Source organism: Miscanthus floridulus, chromosome 7 (genome assembly GCF_019320115.1).
Source record: "Miscanthus floridulus cultivar M001 chromosome 7, ASM1932011v1, whole genome shotgun sequence".
NCBI lineage: Eukaryota > Viridiplantae > Streptophyta > Magnoliopsida > Poales > Poaceae > Miscanthus > Miscanthus floridulus.
Window position 1 is genome coordinate 10,146,196 of NC_089586.1, and position 22,442 is coordinate 10,168,637.

Below are 22,442 nucleotides of genomic sequence, written 5' to 3' on the forward strand. Positions count from 1 at the left end.
ATGGTGCTATTCTTGGGGATCATGCAAATATAGTAGTAAGAAGGCTTATAAAATTTTGATTGGCCACACAGAAACCTCTCCATTGTTCAACTGGATGTGGGCCTCCAGCAACCTTGGTAAACATAAGTTTTTCTTTTGGCTCTTGCTCAGGGATAGAATCAACACAAGGAATTTATTAAGGAGGAAGAACATGGAACTAGAAAATTATAATTGTGTCCTATGTAATTCTGATTGTGAGGAAACTAGCATGCATCTGTTCTTTGAATGCCACTCCAGTACAGCATGTTGGAACACCATCCCTATATGTTGGAACCAAAATTTGCCACCTTTAGATATGATTATTGATGCCAGAACATCCTTTGGAAGTCCAATCTTTAGAGAGATTTTTATCACGGCATGCTGGATCATTTGGGTAACAAGAAATGCAGTCATCTTTGATAATGGGCAGACCAACCTCAACAACTGGAAAAGACAGTTCAAGGAGGAACTTGACCGTGTTTGCACAAAGGCCAAGCCAAGTAGACAGGCTGCGCTAATCAACTGGAAGGAGAATTACACTTAGTTTTTATTTCTTTTCTCCTTTGGGCCTTATGGCCTTGTACTTTTTCCTTTTTTGTTGCACCTGTGTACAGAACACTCTTTCTTTTAATTGAAAAGCAAAAAAATATCAGGTAGGGGATTTCCCTACTGAATAGATAAAAAAACATGGGAAAGGAAACACATGCATTTAGTTTATAATAGGTTTGATTTAGAGCAAAAGTCACTGACAAAGTAGCAGTTTCTTGGACATTGACAAAATGTGTACTTGTCATCTACATGACACCACTTTGATGAGCAATGATCACTGATAACATATAGTAACAAGACCAGCAAGTACTAGTAAGCCAAGGTGCCAAACAAACCTAGGTTCCACAAGATTACATACACAAAACAACTAACACTTATCTTGATGTGCTAAGGATAGCCTAAACCATACTGTATAATTAGGTACCGTAGAATATGTAGTACCGCCAAGTTGTTTGTGCATGACATATTGCACCTCCTTTATAGCAATCAGGCACCTTCAAGTCAACATAGAATCCTGAAAATATGGAACCACCTACTGATCCAATAATCTAGTTTCAATAGAATAGCTGCTGCAAATCCCACTCCAAAGCCCACACCAACAAAGAGAAACAAAACAGCATCGACACCATGAGAGGAGTTTTTCAGATGTGTTTCACTTGGAATATCCGAAGGGCCACATTTTTTGGATAGAGGGGGTCCACAAAGTCTTGCATTGCCATCAAATGAACTCTCTGGAACGTGTCGAATTGATGTGATTGTGGTATTCTTCCATCCAATTGGTTATTGCTCAAATTCAAGGTGCTAAGGAAGGTGAGATCAGTTAACTCTTGCGGAATCTCACCTGATAGCATGTTGGAAGACAGGTCCAGGGACTCCAGAGCAGTTATGCTACCAAGTTGGGGTGGAATTTGTCCAGTGAAGACACTATGAGACATGTTTAGTAGACGTAGTGAATGCAGATTTCCAATCGAAGTAGGAATGCTTCCTTCCAGTGCATTATCTGATATGTCTATTGCAGTTAAGGTAGTTAAGATCCTTTCAAAGGTCATGTGTCACACCCAATTTTAATGATAAAATTGAATGCACAATACTCATGTGTGCCCAGGAATCAGTCACACACACAAGTCGACAAATCACATAAAGTATCATCACGGTGTCTCTTACATCACAAATAATAACATTAAGTAGTCTTACACAACACAACAGAATAGTAAAGGATAACACTCTCGTGGAACACCATCATAGGGAAGGTCAATTGGTTGACCACAAGCCTAAAAATCCTTGGGGAAATCCTCATACCCGTTGTCATCTGTTACCCATATGGGATTTTTATCCAAATAAAGAAAATAAACAAGTGTAAGTACATTCCGTACTTAGCAAGCTAACATGGGGTTATGAAGCTCAAAAAGGATTGACTCTGGTTTACTGCAGTTAGCATTTTTAGTAGGTCAAGCTTTTATTCTCAAGTATTATCAAGTTATGCTTAAGCTCCCATTTAATCCCACAAGAACATATATCAGTGTAAAATGTATCATAGATCATCATAGAACATCTTAATAGAACATCATCAAGTATTCAGTTATTCTGTGAGTTTTCTGGGCCGCTCGTAACCGTGAGCACGGTTGTTATAATAGTTTGTTACCCTCTGCAGAGGTGGTGCACATTCACCGCGAGTCGTGATCCCCATATGCCCGGGTTAATTACTCTCATGTCACTACCAAGGTGAGCGGGCAGGGTACACTATGAAGCCATTTCATAGGTTTCCCTAACAAGTTAGGGCTGCTAGGTTTCCTTGGCAGGCAGATGTAGGAATCCCCCTTTCCTATGGCACATATCCATCGCGGCTATACTCATAGGAACAGAGGCAGCCCTATACCCAACGTGGCAAGCCCCATTTGCGCCAAAAAGGTAACCTCTAACTAGCTAGAAAAGATCCTATTACTGAGCTAAAGTCAGAGCCATATGACTCTCCCGGTTGCACTGTCAGTCCTAGCTTTTGCCGATAGATAAGTCCTTATAGAGGACTAGGAGCAACATGAACAAAGGTCATTTGCACCTTAGCCCTATGGAATAGTTGTTAAGAATCATGTTAAACTCCTAGTTCCATAGTATCATTCATCATCATGTATATCAAGTTCAGTTAGAGCACTAGCAATCTACCCATATGCATTTAACCCATAGGAGACAAGGAACAAGATAAACAATCTCTAGGATGTCCTTACGGGTATCAAAATTAGACACATGCAAATGAGTAATTGATTAAAGTGAAATAGGATATCAAGGAAGGCCCATGCTATACTTGCCTTGGTTCACAAACTCGTGCTGATCCTGCTGGTCGTCGAAGAGTTCTTGGTCTCCAACGTTTTCCTCACCGTCTGATCGCGACCAACACAGCAACATACAACATTCCAAAAGCATTCATGCAAAGCAAACATTCCTATCATTAGAACAGTACACCAACAGTATTGAAATCAAGATAAAATGTTTGTAAACATAATCTACGTCTCGCTACGATCACGTCAACGCGAAGTTCACGAAAAACGGAGCTAAAATGCGAAAGTTATGATTTAAATGGGTTTTCCTATAGCCATATATTTAATTAAATCTAATCATGAAATTAAAAAGTTCCAAACTTGACTAACAGTAGTTCCAACATGTAGGTTATGGAATTACGAAGCTAACGCGATTTGAATGGATCAATTCGGAGCTAAAACGACAATTTTATAAGCGAAACAGTTCAAATGGCATTTCTGTAAATACTGAAAACATACTTTTGACTTAAACCGAGAAGTTTACGCTTTCCAAACGAGATTGCGCATTCGGGGAACTACGCCTTGGACTGCAGGTTAGGGCTTAGGAAAGTCCAGGGTCTCTTATGCAAAACAGCCACGCGAAGGGGTATCGGCTGATCTCGGCCGTTGGATTAGAAATGAGCGGTTCAGATTAGATTAGAGGAGGGAGAGATGAAGGTGGCCGGCCGGACACAGTGACGCCGGTGGTGAGGCGCCATTGCCGGCGGCATGGAGGTCTCGGTCGCGCGCGGTTAGGGCTAGGGTTCACCAAACGGAAATCCGAGCGCACCGGGGGATGCGGGGGAGGAAGGGGGTCTCGGCCATGCCGATACTGCGGCCGGGAATAGCGGGTAGCGCAGTGGCCGCCATGGCCGGCGACCATGACTTGCGGAGCTCGCGGCCAGGGCTCAAGAAGCCAAGAAAAGAGAAAATAACGGTACCGGGAGAGATAGGGGAACAAGGCGAAGCTCACCAAGGGAGAAATGGAGACGGGGGCGGCTCGGAGTCGACTGCTCGCGCGGAGGTTCTGAGCTCGGCGATGGCGGATCCCGGCGACCTTCGGCTGCGGCGGTTGTGGGCTTCCTCGGTGCTTGGCGAGCGCGAATACGAGAGCGGGGAGCAGCCGGGTGCGCGCGGGGGGTCTGACTCCTTTAAATCGAGGCCAAGGAGCGGGCACAGTTCGGCGGCAGTTGCGGCTGACCGGGCGTGGACGCGGGAGGAAGGGGGCAGCTCTGACAGCGGGGCCAGGCGGTCAGTGGCTGGGCGCGGAAAGGAGGCGCGGCGGTTGCCTGGCGCGCTGCTGGGCTAGCGCGGCTACTGGGCTAGCGTGGCCGGGCTGGCCCAGGAAGGAGAGAGGGGGAAGAGCGAGCGGGCCGCGGGAAAGAAAGGCCATATGGGCCGAAAGTGAGGGAGAGGAAAATGATTCTTTTCTTTTTCTCTTTCTACAATTTTCCAAATCCATTTTTTAAATTCAAATTTCAATTCTTTTTGAAATCTTTAATAAATTCCAAACATTCACAAAATGATATGCAGCAGCATGTATGCATCAAAAAGTTTCTAACCCTTTTTTTTAAATTTTAATTCCACAAAATTTATTATTTCCCTATCTTTTAATGCACACACCTTTGTTAAATAAATCATATTTACTAATTTTAAAAGAATTGCAAATTTTAGGATGTTACAATTCTACCCCCCTTAAGATGAATCTCGTCCTCGAGATTCGGGTGATTGCTTACTCAAACAGTTGGGGATACGTCTTTCTCAGATCCTCTTCTCTTTCCCAAGTAGCCTCATCCTCTGTATAACGATTCCACTACACCTTGCACATCTTTACTGTTCGGCTTCTCATAACTCTTTCGGTAGTTTCCAAGATCTTTATCGGATACTCTTCATAAGTAAGATCTTCCTTGACAGCAAGTTCTTCCAAAGGAATTTGTTCTTCTGGTACTCTCAAACACTTTTTCAATTGGGAAACATGGAACACGTCGTGCACACCGGACAAGCTCTCAGGTAGTTCCAACTGATAAGCTACTTCTCCACGTCTCTCTAGGATCTTAAAAGGCCCTATATACCTTGGTGCTAACTTTCCCTTCATATTGAATCTTCTCACACTTCTCATTGGTGACACTTTCAAGTACACATAATCACCAATCTCGAAAGTCAGCTCTCTTCTGCGGGTATCAGCGTAACTCTTCTGTCGGGACTAAGCTACTCTCAAATTGTCTCTAATCATTCTCACTTGTTCTTCCGCGTCTCTAAGGACATCGGGACCAAACACTTGAGTTTCTCCAGTCTGATTCCAGAACAAAGGCGTTCTACACTTACGTCCATACAACGCCTCGAAAGGTGCCATCTTGAGACTCTTCTAATAACTGTTGTTGTACGAGAACTCTACGTAAGGCAGACTCTTATCCCAACTATCACCATACTGAAGCGCACAAGCTCTCAACATATCTTCCAAAATTTGGTTGATCCTTTCAGTCTGTCCATCAGTTTGTGGGTGGTAAGCAGAACTAAAATTCAACTTTGTCCCCAAAGACCTATGCACTTTATGCCAGAATTGCGATGTAAATTGGGTGCCTCTATCCGACACAATTTTCTTGGGAACACCATGTAAGCACACTATTCTTTCCATGTACAACTCTGCTAATCTTGCACCATTATAGGTAGTCTTGACAGGTAAAAAGTGAGCAACCTTGGTGAGTCGATCCACTATTACCCATATTGAATCATAACCTCTTTGAGTGCGGGGTAGTCCTACAATAAAATCCATACCAACTTCTTCCCATTTCCATTCAGGGATCTTCATTGGTTGTAGTAACCCTGCAGGTCTTTGATGCTCAGCTTTCACTCTTTGACAAGTGTCACACAAAGCCACATATTCTGCCACATCTCTCTTCAAACCATACCACCAATACTTCTCCTTGAGATCCAAGTACATCTTGGTACTTCCGGGATGTATAGAATAAGCAGACTCATGGGCCTCTTGCAGAATTGCATCTCATATAGCTTTCACTTCAGGTACACATATCCTTTTCCCGAACCAAAGAGTACCATTCTCATCCATTCTGAATCCGGGTGCCTTTCCAAGCACTACATTCTCTGCTATCTCCTTAAGTTTTTCATCCTCCAATTGACCTTTGCGTATCTCTTTTTCCAAAGTAGGCTCTATCACCAATTCCATTGCATTAGTGACCAGGCCCAAGTTGAAATACTCCATTTCAGCACACAACTCTGCTGACATAGATGTTATCTGAAGTCCATTGGCATAGCTCTTTCTGCTAAGTGCATCAGCTACGACGTTTGCCTTTCCCGGGTGATAATGCACTTCCAAATCATAGTCTTTGATCAATTCCAACCAACGACGTTGTCTCAGATTCAGATCTGATTGGGTAAAGATATACTTCAAACTCTTATGATCAGTATAGATATCACTCTTATGTCTAATTAGATAATGTCTCCAGATCTTCAAAGCATGAACCATAGCTGCCAATTCCAAGTCATGAGTAGGATAATTCAACTCATGCTTCCTTAGTTGTCTAGATGCATATGCAACCACTCTTCCTTCTTGCATAAGCACACATCCAAGACCCAAACGGGATGCATCACAATATATAGAGAAGTTCTTGCTTAAATCGGGCAAGATTAATACTGGAGCTATACTCAATCTCTTCTTTAGCTCTTCAAAGTTTGCCTGGCATTTATCCGACCATACATACTTAGCATTCTTTTCCAACAGAGCTGTCATGGGCTTGGCTAGCTTGGAAAAGCCTTCAATGAACCTTCGGTAATAACCAGCTAATCCCAAAAAGCTATGAATCTCACTTATAGTGGTTGGTGGTTTCCAATTCAATACATCTTGCACTTTGCCTGGATCCACTGCTATTCCACCATTGGAGACAACATGACCCAGAAAAGAGACTTCCTTTAACCAAAACTCACACTTGCTCCGCTTAGCGTACAACTTATGTTCTCTAAGCTTTTGCAAGACCAACCTTATGTGTTCCGCATGTTTTTCTTCAGTCTTGGAGAATATTAGTATATCATCTATGAATACGACCACAAATTTATCCAGAAACTCCATGAACACCTTATTCATCAGATACATGAAGTATGCAGGTGCATTGGTCAATCCAAAAGACATAACGGTGTACTCATATAATCCATACCGTGTAGTGAATGCTGTCTTGGGTATGTCTGAGTTCTGAATCTTAAGCTGATGATACCCAGATCGGAGATCAATCTTGGAGAACACATGGGCTCCTCTTAATTGATCAAACAAATCATCAATCCTAGGCAAAGGGTATTTATTCTTGATGGTAACCTCATTAAGTGAGCGGTAATCCACACACATCCGTTGACTACCATCCTTCTTATCCACAAAGATCACAGGGCCCCCCCATGGGGAAGAACTAGGGCGTATGAAACCTTTTTCTTGCAACTCTTTTAGTTGTTTCTTAAGCTCTTCTAATTCATTAACTCCCATTCTATATGAACGTTTAGCTATTAGTGTAGTTCCAAGTAATAATTTAATAATGAATTCAATGTCTCGGTCAAGTGGCATACCTGGCAAGTCATCGGGGAAGACATCCGGGAACTCCTCCACGACACGGTCTTGTTCATTGACTTCACCATCTAGCTGGTTCACTGTGGCTGTAGGCTGAGCTTGCACCACCACTTCTACACAGATTCTATCTCCATTGAGTGATGTCACAACCACAGATTTCTCCTGACACTGAATTACTACCCGGTGTTGTTTCATCCAATCCATTCCCAGAATAAGATCAATTCCCGCTGTTCTCAACACAATAAGCTTCACCTTGAAGTCTACCCCCCTTAAGGAAATGCTAGTTGAGGGGCTCCAATAAGAAGCGGGCATACTACCTCCCGGGGAATTCACTAGTATGGGGTTTTTCATGGCACACAACGGTATGCTATGCAATCTAACAAAAGCTTGGGAGATAAAAGAATGCGAAGCACTGGAATCAAAAAGTATGGTAGCAGAAATAGAGTTGACGCTGAACGTACCCAACATGACCTCAGGCGTCTCCTGAGCTGCATCAGATGACACATAGTTCACCTTCGCTGTGTGAGGTGGTCGGGCGTTGAACTTCTGATTGCTGGTCTGGTTCTGAGGTGCTTGTTGGTTCTGCTTCTTAGGATACTAATGAGCATAGTGACCCACTTCTCCGCATCGGTAGCAGGCATTGGGATTGTTGGGTGCACCACTCTTCACAGGAGCATTGTTGGGCACTCCCTGGCGTGTTGCAGGATTGCTGGTCTGTTGCGGGGGACGCTGATTTCCAAACTGTTGCTGGTACTGAGGGCATTGCTAGAACTGGTTCCACTTAGGATACTGACCACGGTTTCCTTGGTGTGTTGGTCCTTGATTCCTCTGCTGGAAACCTTGCTAGGGATAAGCACGTGGGCGTTGCTTCCAGAAGCTTGCCCTTGGAGCCTTCTCTTCTTAGCTTCCATCTCCTTGCGCTTATCATCAATCACGATTGCACGATTCACCAAAGACTGGAAGTTAGGGTAAGTGTTAGACATCAGCTGGAGTTGCAGTCCATCATATAGTCCCTTGAGGAAACGGCGTTGCTTATCCTTATCATCCGCTACATCATTAGGAGCGTAGCGTGATAGTTGTGCGAACTTGTCCCGATACTCCGCCACAGTCATTGATCCTTGCTTGAGAGATCTGAATTCTTCCTGCTTCAGTTCCACTAGTCCATCAGGAATATGGTATGACCGGAAACTGTCCTTGAATTCCTGCCAAGTGATAGCAGGAGCATTGTTGGGACGTCCAAACTGGAATGATTCCCACCAATCCTGAGCAGCTCCTTGGAGTTGCCCGAAAGCGTACAACACCTTCTCAAGGTCGTTGCATTGTGCTATGTTCAGTTGTTTCTCCACAGCACGCAACCAGTCATCTGCCTCCATAGGGTCTGAGGCATGGGTGAACACCGGTGGACGACCTTTCATAAACTCTCCACGCTTATCTCTAACCTGAACAGGCGGTGGCCCTCTTGCAGGTTCATTGTCCAAGCACTGCATCATAGCTTGCATCAGCTGCGCTTGCATTCCCAATATCTGTTCTATGGTCACAGGTGGCGGTGGTGGATTTATGAGAGCATCACGCCCACGACCACAGCCTCTGCCTCTTCCTCCTCTTGCGGCCATCTGTTTTCCAACAAATGTGCAAAATTTAGAGATTTTTCCAATTATAGAGAGCTTACAAAAGATAAGAAACAATGCTGAGAATTTTCTGGACAAGATTCATATTCAGCAGTTCAGTAAAACTGTTATAACTCGAGTTTCAGAGATCCAACCGAGGTGCACCAAGATTCGTTAGAAAGCTTAGGACTTCAGCTACAACTTTAATTTAGACCACTTTTACAGATTCGGACTCACACATAGTCAAAAGTAGAGCTAAACCGAAACTGTTCTGAGTTCCAGATAGCGCAGGAACATCAACTTGTGTCAGCTAGATCTCCCAAACCTGAACAGCTATTGACGTGATTCTAGAGACACTTGAAAGATACAGAGGTCTAGTTATCTCCACAAAAATTTCAGAATTTTTAACATCCCAGATTTCGAGATACCAGATAAAGAACACAGGCTACTCCAGAAATCAGCACAGCAGAGATAAGATAAAGCGAAACATCTGCATTAAGATTTCATTCTAAACTTAAAGTTCCAATCTAAGGAAGTTGTGGACATGCCCACAAACTTCCAGCAATCAAGCAAAATACCAAATCAACCAAGTTCACAAATTAAACATCTAATCAACCAAGTTCACAAGACCAACAAGACTAAATAAGAACACGAACTAACGACGTGGTAATCTAGATCAAGGCACCTAACACCTATGGAGCGGTGTCAATCATGGTGAAGGACCGGCGCTTCTTCTTGTAGATGGAAGGCTATCCAAGTTGTGCTCGAAGTTCATCCACTTGTTTCTGAAGACGTCTCTGCGCCCTCTAAGATGCACGCAGTTCTCCTTTGACTTCCTCATCCACTCCCTGCATAGCGTGGACATGCTGCACCGTTGCCTCCAGAGTTGGGTCATTCCCTGGTGGAGCCAAAACCTGCCAAACACCCTCATGATCATTTCAAGGAAGGAACCTGAAGCAATCCTCCCTCATGGCCTCAAAGCGACGACCATGGTAGTGGATGTAGGCATTCTGTGCTGCATCCTCCATGCCATCCAAAGCATGGGCTCTCTTGGCAGGGGCACAGTGGACAGTCTCCACCTCATGTCCATTCTTGATATCGTTCCAAGCGGTGACCACCAGCTCTACCTTCCAGAAGGTAGCCTCCAATGGATGCTGGTACTCGGCGTAGTGGTAGCTGATGGAGGCGTGCAAGTCGGGGTAGTAGTCGTCCAACACGTGAGTGAGGAGAGTGTGGTAGTAGGCTGTCTCTGGAGCTGGCTTGAAGTAGTACTTGCACTTCCAGCCAATCTCCTCGTCCTCCACGGGGACAGCTGGGGAGGGTGCAGGTGTAGGGGAAGTAGCCGTCGACTCCTCAGGTGTAGCTACAACAGGATAGATGGGCACGGCGACTGGTGTAGGAGCAGGTGTAGGCGTCGGTTTAGCCATCTCCTCATCGTCGGAGATGATCACAATCTCCCTCTCCGCCGGTGGGGCACGCGGGGTGAACATGGCACGATAGCCGGTGGTGCTGAGTCGAGCAGTCTTCGGATTATGAGACATCTATAGATTTAAAGTGAGATAGAATTAGAATCAACAATTTTATACAATAGATTAAGGTATGAAAAGCATAAACGTTTTAATAAAATAACAAGAATAAGACAGTAAGCAAGAAACCAGAGGAGCAAAGATGCAAAAACGACCGTTTTCTAACTAGGCTTGCGTCCTACAGTCAACACGTCTCTGATACCAATTTGTCACACCCAATTTTAAGGATAAAATTGAATGCACAATACTCATGTGTGCCCAGGAATCAGTCACACACACAAGTCGACAAATCACATAAAGTTTCATCACGGTGTCTCTTACATCACAAATAATAACATTAAGTAGTCTTACACAACACAGCAGAATAGTAAAGGATAACACTCTCGTAGAACACCATCACAGGGAAGGTCAACTGGTTGACCACAAGCCTAAAAATCCTCGGGGAAATCCTCATACCCGTTGTCATCTGTTACCCATTCGGGATTTTTATCCAAATAAAGAAAATAAACAAGTGTAAGTACATTCCGTACTTAGCAAGCTAACATGGGGTTATGAAGCTCAAAAAGGATTGACTCTGGTTTACTGCAGTTAGCATTTTTAGTAGGTCAAGCTTTTATTCTCAAGTATTATCAAGTTATGCTTAAGCTCCCATTTAATCCCATAAGAACATATATCAGTGTAAAATGTATCATAGATCATCATAGAACATCTTAATAGAACATCATCAAGTATTCAGTTATTCTATGAGTTTTCTGGGCCGCTCGTAACCGTGAGCACGGTTGTTATAACAGTTTGTTACCCTCTGCAGAGGTGGTGCACATTCACCGCGAGTCGTGATCCCCATATGCCCGGGTTAATTACTCCCATGTCACTACCAAGGTGAGCGGGCAGGGTACACTATGAAGTCATTTCATAGGTTTCCCTAACAAGTTAGGGCCGCTAGGTTTCCTTGGCAGGCAGATGTAGGAATCCCCCTTTCCTATGGCACATATCCATCGCGACTATACTCATAGGAACAGAGGCAGCCCTATACCCAACGTGGCAAGCCCCATTTGCGCCAAAAAGGTAACCTCTAACTAGCTAGAAAAGATCCTATTACTGAGCTAAAGTCAGAGCCATATGACTCTCCCGGTTGCACTGTCAGTCCCAGCTTTTGCCGACAGATAAGTCCTTATGGAGGACTGGGAGCAACATGAACAAAGGTCATTTGCACCTTAGCCCTATGGAACAGTTGTTAAGAATCATGTTAAACTCCTAGTTCCATAATATCATTCATCATCATGTATATCAAGTTTAGTTAGAGCACTAGCAATCTACCCATATGCATTTAACCCATAGGAGACAAGGAACAAGATAAACAATCTCTAGGATGTCCTTACGGGTATCAAAATTAGACACATGCAAATGAGTAATTGATTAAAGTGAAATAGGATATCAAGGAAGGCCCATGCTATACTTTCCTTGGTTCACAAACTCGTGCTGATCCTGCTGGTCGTCGAAGAGTTCTTGGTCTCCAACGTTTTCCTCACCGTCTGATCGTGACCAACACAGCAACATACAACATTCCAAAAGCATTCATGCAAAGCAAACATTCCTATCATTAGAACAGTACACTAACAGTATTGAAATCAAGATAAAATGTTTGTAAACATAATCTACGTCTCGCTACGATCACGTCAACGCGAAGTTCACGAAAAACGGAGCTAAAATGCGAAAGTTATGATTTAAACGGGTTTTCCTATAGCCATATATTTAACTAAATCTAATCATGAAATTAAAAAGTTCCAAACTTGACTAACAGTAGTTCCAACATGTAGGTTATGGAATTACGAAGCTAACGCGATTTGAATGGATCAATTCGGAGCTAAAACGACAATTTTATAAGTGAAACAGTTCAAATGGCATTTCTGTAAATACTAAAAACGTACTTTTGACTTAAACCGAGAAGTTTACGCTTTCCCAATGAGATTGCGCATTCGGGGAACTACGCCTTGGACTGCGGGTTAGGGCTTAGGAAAGTCCAGGGTCTCTTATGCAAAACAGCCACGCGAAGGGGTATCGGCTGATCTCGGCCGTTGGGTTAGAAACGAGCGGTTCAGATTAGATCAGAGGAGGGAGAGATGAAGGTGGCCGGCCGGACACAGTGACGCCGGCGGTGAGGCGCCATTGCCGGCGGCGTGGAGGTCTCGGTCGCGCGCGGTTAGGGCTAGGGTTCACCAAACGGAAATCCGAGCGCACCAGGGGATGCGGGGGAGGAAGGGGGTCTCGGCCATGCCGATACGGCGGCTGGGAATAGCGGGTAGCGCGGTGGCCGCCATGGCTGGCGACCACGGCTTGCGGAGCTCGCGGCCAGGGCTCAAGAAGCCAAGAAAAGAGAAAATAACGGTACCGGGAGAGATAGGGGAACAAGGCGAAGCTCACCAAGGGAGAAATGGAGACGGGGGCGGCCCGGAGTCGACTGCTCGCGCGGAGGTTCCGAGCTTGGCGATGGCGGATCCCGGCGACCTTCGGCTGCGGCGGTTGCGGGCTTCCTCGGTGCTTGGCGAGCGCGAATACGAGAGCGGGGAGCAGCCGGGTGCGCGCGAGGGGTCTGGCTCCTTTAAATCGAGGCCGAGGAGCGGGCGCAGTTCGGCGGCGGTTGCGGCTGACCGGGCGTGGACACGGGAGGAAGGGGGCAGCTCTGACAGTGGGGCCAGGTGGTCAGCGGCTGGGCGCGGAAAGGAGGCGCGGCGGTTGCCTGGCGCGATGCTGGGCTGGCGCGGCCGGGCTGGCCCAGGAAGGAGAGAGGGGGAAGAGCGAGCGGGCCGCGGGAAAGAAAGGCCATATGGGCCGAAAGTGAGGGAGAGGAAAATGATTCTTTTCTTTTTCTCTTTCTACAATTTTCCAAATCCATTTTTTAAATTCAAATTTCAATTCTTTTTGAAATCTTTAATAAATTCCAAACATTCACAAAATGATATGCAGCAGCATGTATGCATCAAAAAGTTTCTAACCCTTTTTTTTAAATTTTAATTCCACAAAATTTATTATTTCCCTATCTTTTAATGCACACACCTTTGTTAAATAAATCATATTTACTAATTTTAAAAGAATTGCAAATTTTAGGATGTTACATCATGGAAAGCCCTTTGCATGATATTGTGATAGAGTCTTGGTAAAGTACTCCTATCTTTGGATGATATATGATATCTCCACTATTGTTATCCTGCCTCATTGATTTCAAATTTTCAAACCATTGCGGATGCAATTTTCCAGAGAAATTGTTTGAGGCCAGATCAACGATTTGCAAGCTTGAGAAGTGTCGTCCTCTGTATTTTTCATCTTCAAGATGACCTATTGAACCATGGAACTTGTTGGATCTCAAGATAAGGACACGAAGATTCAAAAGGCCCCCTAGCCAGGATGGAAAAGTGTCTGTAATTTGATTCCTTCCGAGGTCAAGAACCTCTAAGTCAGTGCATTTAGAGAGTGTCCTTGGAAGCTGACCTTCAATGTTATTGCCATTCAAATTTATTGTCTGGATAGGACATCCAATTGAAATATTGGAAGGTAGCATCCCTTTGAATTGATTCTCCCTCAAATTTATTATGCTCAGACTATTTTCCATCAAGCATCGTGGTAATAGTCCACTAAAGTTGTTATACGATAAGTCAAGGACTTCCAAAGGTGAATGGCAAATTGAACGTGGCAAATAACCACTTATATTATTGTGTGACAACATAAGATACTTAGTGGAGCTAAGGTATAACGTGAAGTTTGGAAGAAGGGAAGAGAAACTATTATTTGAATAATCCAATATTTCAGCTGATGAGTATGGCATAGGAATCAACCCCTGAAGTCTGTTGGAGCTAAGATTGAAACTATTATACATGGTGTTACTGAATGGGATAACATATGAATTGAGTTCCATACCAGTGAACATGTTGTCTGCAAGACTTATCCACATGAGGTCATAATTCCATCTCTCCCATATCCAACTTGGTATATCCCCGCTGATTTTATTACTTGAAAGGTCTAGATGAATCATGTGCTTGGCATGCATTATTAACTTTGGTATTTTTATCATATTGCAACTAGCAAGACCTAGCTCCACAAGCTGATAGGGATAGGTGGATAAAGAATTATTAATACCTTCGCCTTCTATTACAGTCAGCTTATTGTATGATAGAAATAAAGAAGTGAGGTTCTTCCCCCATAGTGACGCAAGATCCACTGAGCCCATTAAGTTGTTGCCCTCAATATGGAGATGCTTCAAATTTGGGAGTACCAACAATGACTGGGGGATTTGCCCTGTCAGATTATTCATTTCCAAGTATACATTCTTCAAGCGTGAAGATGCAGCATCGAATTCATTTATGGGACCAGAAAGTTGGTTTTCTGAAAGATCTAAGTAGCCTAGAGCTGGAAGAGTGAAAAGAGATGTTGGGATTTCTCCTGCACAAAGAAAATAAATTTAGTTACACTGTGGATTTCTAAATACTTTTTACAAGTATACACCTAAATAAATCTATAACTAAGTTATACATGATCCAATGAGTATGAAATTTTTACTACAGTTCAAGCATACAATAATTAGCCCAACATAAAAATTTCACCACAATTGGATTATAGAAACTGCAGCTATGAATTAATTATAGAAAAGCATAGATCCAAAGCGATAACAAAAAAATTTGTACTAAAGCATATCATATTATATGTTCACTGTGTAGATCTACTCATATGGAGTCCAACAAAATTGGAATTTTTTTCATTTTATGATTTTTCTATAATTTACTATGATTTTTTCAAAGATTCGGCCAAAATAAATAAAAAAGAAAAAGACAAAACCATTTTTGAAAACCGCTTATAACGAGCTAGGGAGGTAAAATGAACGGTTTTAAATGTTCAGGGAGGTGGTTTACCCGGTTTTAGAGCATCTCCAAGAGTTGCCTAAATCCATTCCTAATCCTTGGTTTTTAGGAAGATGAGAAAAAACCTCTCTCCAACAACTCATAATCCATCCTTTTAATCTTTTAGAACTTGGAAAAAGCCACCCTGTTCCGCATAAAGTTATGCGCTTCCGAGTCACGCATATCTTCTCTCACCCAACGTGTTTGTCGGCCAATCTAAAGGTGGAAGAGCGTGGAAAGAATAAAGAGTAGGAAAGGGTTCCAGAAGCAAATGTAAAGAGAGAAAGAATATATAAAAAGTGGTTATGATAATTTATAAATAGTATAGTATTTCTGATGTAAAATTGTCTTCTATATTTTAGGAGTGGATTATTAGAAACTCTTGGAGATGGTCTTCTTTATTCTTTTAATACTTTTTAGGAGTTGTAAAACTCCATGTTTTTAGGAAGAAAATATTAGGTACTCTTGGAGAACTTGAAATTTTTCCCTTCAAAAAAAGCATGAGGATAATGAAGGAGACCAACACTGAACTATGGGCCGAGATTTCCCGCCTTTAATTTTCCTTTTTTTCTTCTAATATTTCAATTAATTATTAATCATTTAAATGTTTTATGTATTTTATAGACCAAAGGCTAAGATTTGTTTAAAATATTAGCTCCTATGAGGTATTGGGAATATATTCGGTATATTTTTTATTTGATTTTCAAAATGATACTGACCGATGTTTCTGATTTGGGTTTTTAAAGATCTGGAACCATTCGACGTATATATTAGTAAAAAGAGGAGAGTTGATCCTGTTTATAAAAGAAACCGGGCATGGAAATCGTCCAACAAAGGACCTCAGCCTTATCTCGAAAGCTTAGATCAACCACGAGACAAAAACCTCGTCAAAGCACCAAACAGCTACCACGCACGGTAAAATACGAAGTCTACCACTAAGATCTTGTTCTATCCACTGTCCACGACTAATCACAACTATGAGTCATCGTTGTTGAGCTCGTTTACACCTTAACACAGTAGTTCAACTTCTCAACAAGATGTAATTAGGTGCACCACCAGCCGAGGAACTAAGCACGATGCAAGATGTACAAGACGATGCCTCCAGGAAGATCACGGTGCTAACGACACCGCCATCGCCAGCCCACAAATAGGTTAGGTTTTCACCTATTGAAACTCAGCAGGGTTGGGCAGGGTGGATGCCTCCAAGCATGAAGCGGTGCCCAGAGACGTCGCTGTCCGAGCTTTCAACCTACAGCCTGTTCGTTTGGCTGTGGCTTGTCGTAAACGATCGTAAATTTCCAACCGGAACAATATTTTTCTCTCACACAAACTAGCCAGCAGTACTTCTTCACGAACCAGCAACGATATGAACCAGCCGACCGAACAGGCTACTGACCTCAACCTACCAACCCCCGTAGAACGTAGTCACGCCAGTAGCGAGGCTGCGCACCATCAGCTGGGAGCACCCTCAACGGAACACTGAGTGCAAGACAGAGCAGGGGCACGAAGAACTTAATGGAGACCACGAAATTGACGCGCAGCTGCTCGGCCTCACTGCCGGATAAACAGCACCACCATGCTTCTCCGGCTTCTTATAAGATCCGGCCACCAACACCCAGATCTGGCCTCCAACACCACACCATCCAGATCCACGTCACCATGCCAAGCCTCGTCGGTTGGCCGAGTCATCGACCACCGCGCTCACCATGTGTGACCGTGTGTTGCTGGCCAACTCACGCACAACCCGCTTGCTGTTGCGCTGCCGCGTCTAGAGCTCGCAAGCAAGGCACGGGCACGCCGCCCGCGCGGCCTCCGTGCCAATGAGCCAGGCGCCGCCGGCCGCCACTTAGGGCAACTTCCACGCCACCCATGCGGGTTCTGTGGCTCGAGCTCCACCGCTGCTGCCCAGGCCGATATTGCCGGAATCAAGCTCCAACCCACCGGATATGGCCGCCCCTCGTAGATCCGGCCAGGGGAAAAGTGGATCCATCCGCCGGAGCCAAAAGAGCCGCCACCACACTGGAGCTTGCTTGGACCTCAACTTTGCGGGAGAAAAAAAAACTGCCACTGCCATCCTCGCGGGCGCACGAGCCTCTGGCGACCCAACCCGCTTGGGCGGCAGCGAGGCAGGGGAGGGAGGTGATGTGGGCACCAGCGCTGGGGATTGAGGTTTCCGCCCCAAGGAGGAGCGACGCGGGGGGCCAGTTTGTCCTAATTCGGTTTCCAGGTTGAAAAATTGAACTGCCCTAATAAATTAACTGCATGGTTATTTGCATCACAGAAGGAATCATTTTGGACCAACCCCCCAAAAATTATGCAATAGCTATACCATAACCCCTTGAATCCCTTCCACTTTGCAATCACCATAGCACATAATGCATTGCCCCTCCAAGGAGATACTATGCTTGCATAAGTAATTACATTCTACGTACGCAAAACAATGAATGATGCACATTGAAATTTAGTCCTAGTTTATCCTTTCACACTCAAACTATTCAATATAAATTTCATAAGGTTTTAAACAACCAAATTTCTACACCAATGCACTGGCTCTATTACTGTAGTTCGATACAAGATCAGAAGAATCAGTATAGGAAACACAAACAAAAAGAGCAATTTAGGAGTTCCAAATAGTACGGAATGAGCTTTTATTTACAAAAACTAGGTGTAAATGAGCGAGTGAGCTAACCGTACCGCTGAGATAATTTCCTTCAAGCCGCAGCTCAGTCAACTGAGTCAAATTAGCAATTGTACTTGGTATTCTGCCAGAAAGACCCATATAATGTAGTACAAGTGATTCCAGCTTCTTCAGTGCGCCAACTTCATGTGGTATTGGTCCTATTGGCCGAGAACTCCACAAATTCAGGATGTGCAATCTTTCCAAGTTAGTCATATTCCCAATAGCAGATGGAATAGCAAAGAAGCTATCATAGCACTCGATTTCGAGAAATTTTAGGTCTATAATATTGGTAATTGATGATAATGTTTGTGTTGTGAGGTTGCTCTCAGAAATGACTAAACTTGTTAAGTTTTTGAGATTTCCAATGGATGAAGGTATTGTCATGGAGAAGTCGCAGGAGTAGAACCCCAAGCTTCTCAGGTTCTTGATGCCTCCAAACCAAGAAAAGAGTGACTCCAATTGTCTTGGTGAATCTAGTTGTGTCACGAACAATCCGTGCAAGGATGCAAGCATACCAAATGAATAGAGGAAATCCGTGAAAATAATTTTTCCATCAATAGACAATTCTGTTAATGCCTTGAAACCACTACAATAGCTTGATTTAACATAGGTAAAGTTGGTCCCGTCTATCCATAGTGCTTCTAAAGAAGCGGCATTAGAAAAGCTTGGCAGGTGGCCAGAGAGATTTGAATTCCAGGACAAGTCGAGCACCCTTAGATTTTCTGATCGAAACATTCCTCGAGGAAACCACCCTTGAAGATTAATACCATCCAGTAGGAGCACTCTTAAGTTGGGAAAATTCATGAGAAACTCAGGAAATGGACCCGGGATGATATCGTCATTGCTGCTGAGGTTGATCACAGTCAGAGACTTCAACCTTGAGAGAGAGCTGCCAATCTGACCATGGAGTCTGCAATCCTTCAAGCTAAGAACCCTCAGATGCGGCACAGATTTAGCTAGAGCTTCGAAGAAATATTCTGCAGACGAAGATATAAACATAGCAAGATCAAAGTAAAGCTCTATCAAATTGCTGAGATTTGACACTAGGGTTTCGAAATCGGGTAACCAGAGGACATTAGATGCGCCGCTGATGGTACAGTCATCATCAGTACATATATAACGATCGGAAAGATCCAAGCAGACAAGGTTTGTGAGGTTGCTAATGCCAATAGGTACCTGACCGCTGATTCCTGAACTGGAGAGGTTGAGGTGCCTGAGCAAAACGAGCCTCTCCAAACCAACTGATGGGATGTCGTAGCCCCTAAAATTGTTCATGCTCAGGTCGAGCATCCTGAGGGAGGTGAGATTAAACAGCACGGGGTGAATTCCATCACTGTTCAATCCAAACCCACTGAGGTCGAGAGCTGTGACGACATGATGGCCTGAGGACGAGTAGCTGCAGCCGACGCCCTCCCAGAGACAGCAGACCGTGCCAGGTTTCCACGACGGAAGAGTGGTGGTGGACTCAAGTCGAGTGGGAACCTTCCGTTTGGGTGGAAGCTGAAAGACTGCTTGAGTGTAAGCAGAGTGTTTGCCTGATCTGGACGGCATAGCCAAGGAGCTGTTGGAGGACTTGGATGAGGTTAACTTGGAAAGGCATTCTACTGATAGTGTGATATGGGCCTTGGAGAAGAAGGGCTAATTCTCTACGAAATCCCTGTATAGATTTTTGTCTGATGGGGGGTTGCAAGTAGGGTGGTTGGAATCATTTGGAAATGTAAGGTTCCCTTGAAAATCATTTTTTTGTGGCAATTTTTTAGCAACAAACTTCAGGTGGCCCATAGCTTGGCCAAAAGGGGGTGGAACGGCACTGACAGATGCTGTCTTTGTGGGGAGCTGGAATCAGTGAATCATATCTTTTTTGGGTGTTTAATGGCTAAACTAATTTGGGGTATTGCTAAGGAGGTGTTTCACCTTGTTACATATCCAAGATCGGTGGATCATTTTTCTGGGGTGTGGTTACAGGGCAAGGGGCTGTTACCTGTTAAACTTCTTATGTTTGTTTTTGCAGGTTTTAGTTGGGCTATTTGGACTACTAGAAACAAGATGGCAATTGAGAAGAGGTCTGCAAGGGCGCCAACTGATGTGGTATATGTTGCTTTGACTTTACTGCAGAAATGGAGTATTCTGCTAAAGGAGGTAGACGGGGAGCGAATTCTGAGTGTGAAGGAGGAGGTGCTCCAATGGATGAAGTCTTTCAAGCCTAGCGTGGTGGAGCTGTCGGACATCGGAGAAAATTAGGGCCTCTGTAGCTTGGCTTTATGTTCCCTGTTTTGTTAGCCTTGCTTTGAACTGCTTAGTGTTTGCCGAGGCTGTTATATGTTTGTATCAACTTAAACTGGTAACCCCAGCCTTGTATCAAACATGGTGCTTTCTTATAAGCAGAGGTCAAACTCTTTTTTAAAAACAAGTACGGGCTCGAATCAACAGAAACATGCGACACTATTGCAAGAAGAACATCATAACACAGGTTCAGAACTGTACTGATAATTAATAGGAATACAGAGAAGCTTTGAGCCTTTGAACTAACTGAAAAGCAGAGAGAGCAGCTAATTCAGACAACTACGGAAACATAACACAGATCCTATGTCAAAAGGAGCGAAAGAGCTGCTGACCAAAAAGATGTATGCAATGATTACTTAAACGATTTACCAGTGTATCTTGAAAAGGACTTGTCACAAATCTGAGAAAATAGATAGGCTGAGATTCTGCACTTACTCCGAAGCCATTGTCGATCTGCTTACCTGCTGTTCTTGCACAGACTAACTTGCAGAACAAATAAAACTGAGAGCAGAGCAAAGAAATAGAGCAGCAGAACTGGTGAATGCTGAGAAACTAAAAGAAGTGCAGGTCTGAAATAACGATACAGAACTGCTGCTGCACGCTGAATGCGTTTCAGAAAAGATACAGGAGTGCAGGGAAAAAACTGCATACCTCCAGAACTCAACAGAATTGAGCCAATCTCAAAGCAAAGAAACAAGGATTTAAATGCAGCTTCGACTCGTTTCACCAAGATCCATCGGCAAGGTTAAAGCTTTTTTGCGAAAAACTCAAATCTCGGGAAAAACCTAGAAGGGGAGAAATTTGGGGGAAATTCAAAATCTGAGGTGCTCGTGAGAGGAATGGATCAATTGATCACCAAGAGGTCTTCCTCCTTGCCGGCGCCATTGCGCGTCATGGCGCCCATCTCGGAACGCGCACGCTCCTGGCCGGCCGCACAGCGCACCTCCTCGATCGCCACACACATGCACACGCGCACGCTCCTGCATGGCCGCATCTTCCTCACCACTACCTGCCTGCGCCGCTCGCTGCTCCCGCCGCCGATCCCCAAAACCACCTCCTTCCCCCGATTAGTCCAACCCACAGATCGGCGGTGGTAGGGACATAGCTTTTCCATTTGAAATGCATGTGTGCAAAAAAAAAAGGTCTAATTCTCATCTCGAGGATGCCACTGTGATGAATAATTCTGATCACTTGTAACATATTTAATACCAGAAAGTAGTAGTAAGCAAAAATACCAACAATTACAAGATTCCACAAGATTACATACACACAAGAACTAACACTTTATCTTTATGTGCTAAGGATAACGTAACTGTATGAGCAGCAACCTCTTTTATATCATCCCTTTTTGGTAAATCAAAGTTGCAAACAACTGGTCGGCTTCAGGACAAGTTCATAGAATCCTTAAAATATGCAACCACCTCCACATCCAATCTTGCTTCATTAGAATAGCTATTGCAAATCCCACTCCGAATCCCACACCAACAAAGAGAAACAAAACAATGTCAAAGGAGTTTTGTGGATGCTCTTCAGTTTGAGTATTTGTCGGAGTGCCACATGGCTTGGATAGAGGGGGTCCATAGAGTCCGACATTGCCATCAAATGAGCTATTCTGGAATGTCGTGAATTGATGCGATTGTGGTATCTGACCTACCAACTGGTTGTTGCTCAGGTTCAAGATGCTAAGGAAGGTGAGATCTGTCAACTCTTGTGGGATCTCACCTGATAGCATGTTTGAAGATAGGTCGAGAGACTCCAAAGCAGCGATGCTACCAAGTTGGGGAGGAATTTCTTCACTGACGGCATTGTGAGACAAGTTCAGTACATGTAGAGAACAAAGATTTCCAATTCACACAGGAATTCTACCTTCCAAAGCATTATCTGATATGTCTATTGCTGTTAAGGTAGTTAAGATCCTTTCAAATGTCACCATAGACCCTTTATATGATATTGTGACAGAGTCATGGTAAAATCCACTTGTTAGGATTCAATGGCCAATGATTTGTCCTGAATTGTTATACTTCTTCATTGA

General features: G+C 43.9%; 1 pseudogene; it reads right to left on the bottom strand.

Moving 5' to 3' along the window:
* Positions 1-1,068: 1,068 nt before the first annotated feature.
* On the bottom strand, positions 1,069-21,314 carry LOC136465035 (receptor like protein 22-like; annotated as a pseudogene).
* Positions 21,315-22,442: the final 1,128 nt, after the last annotated feature.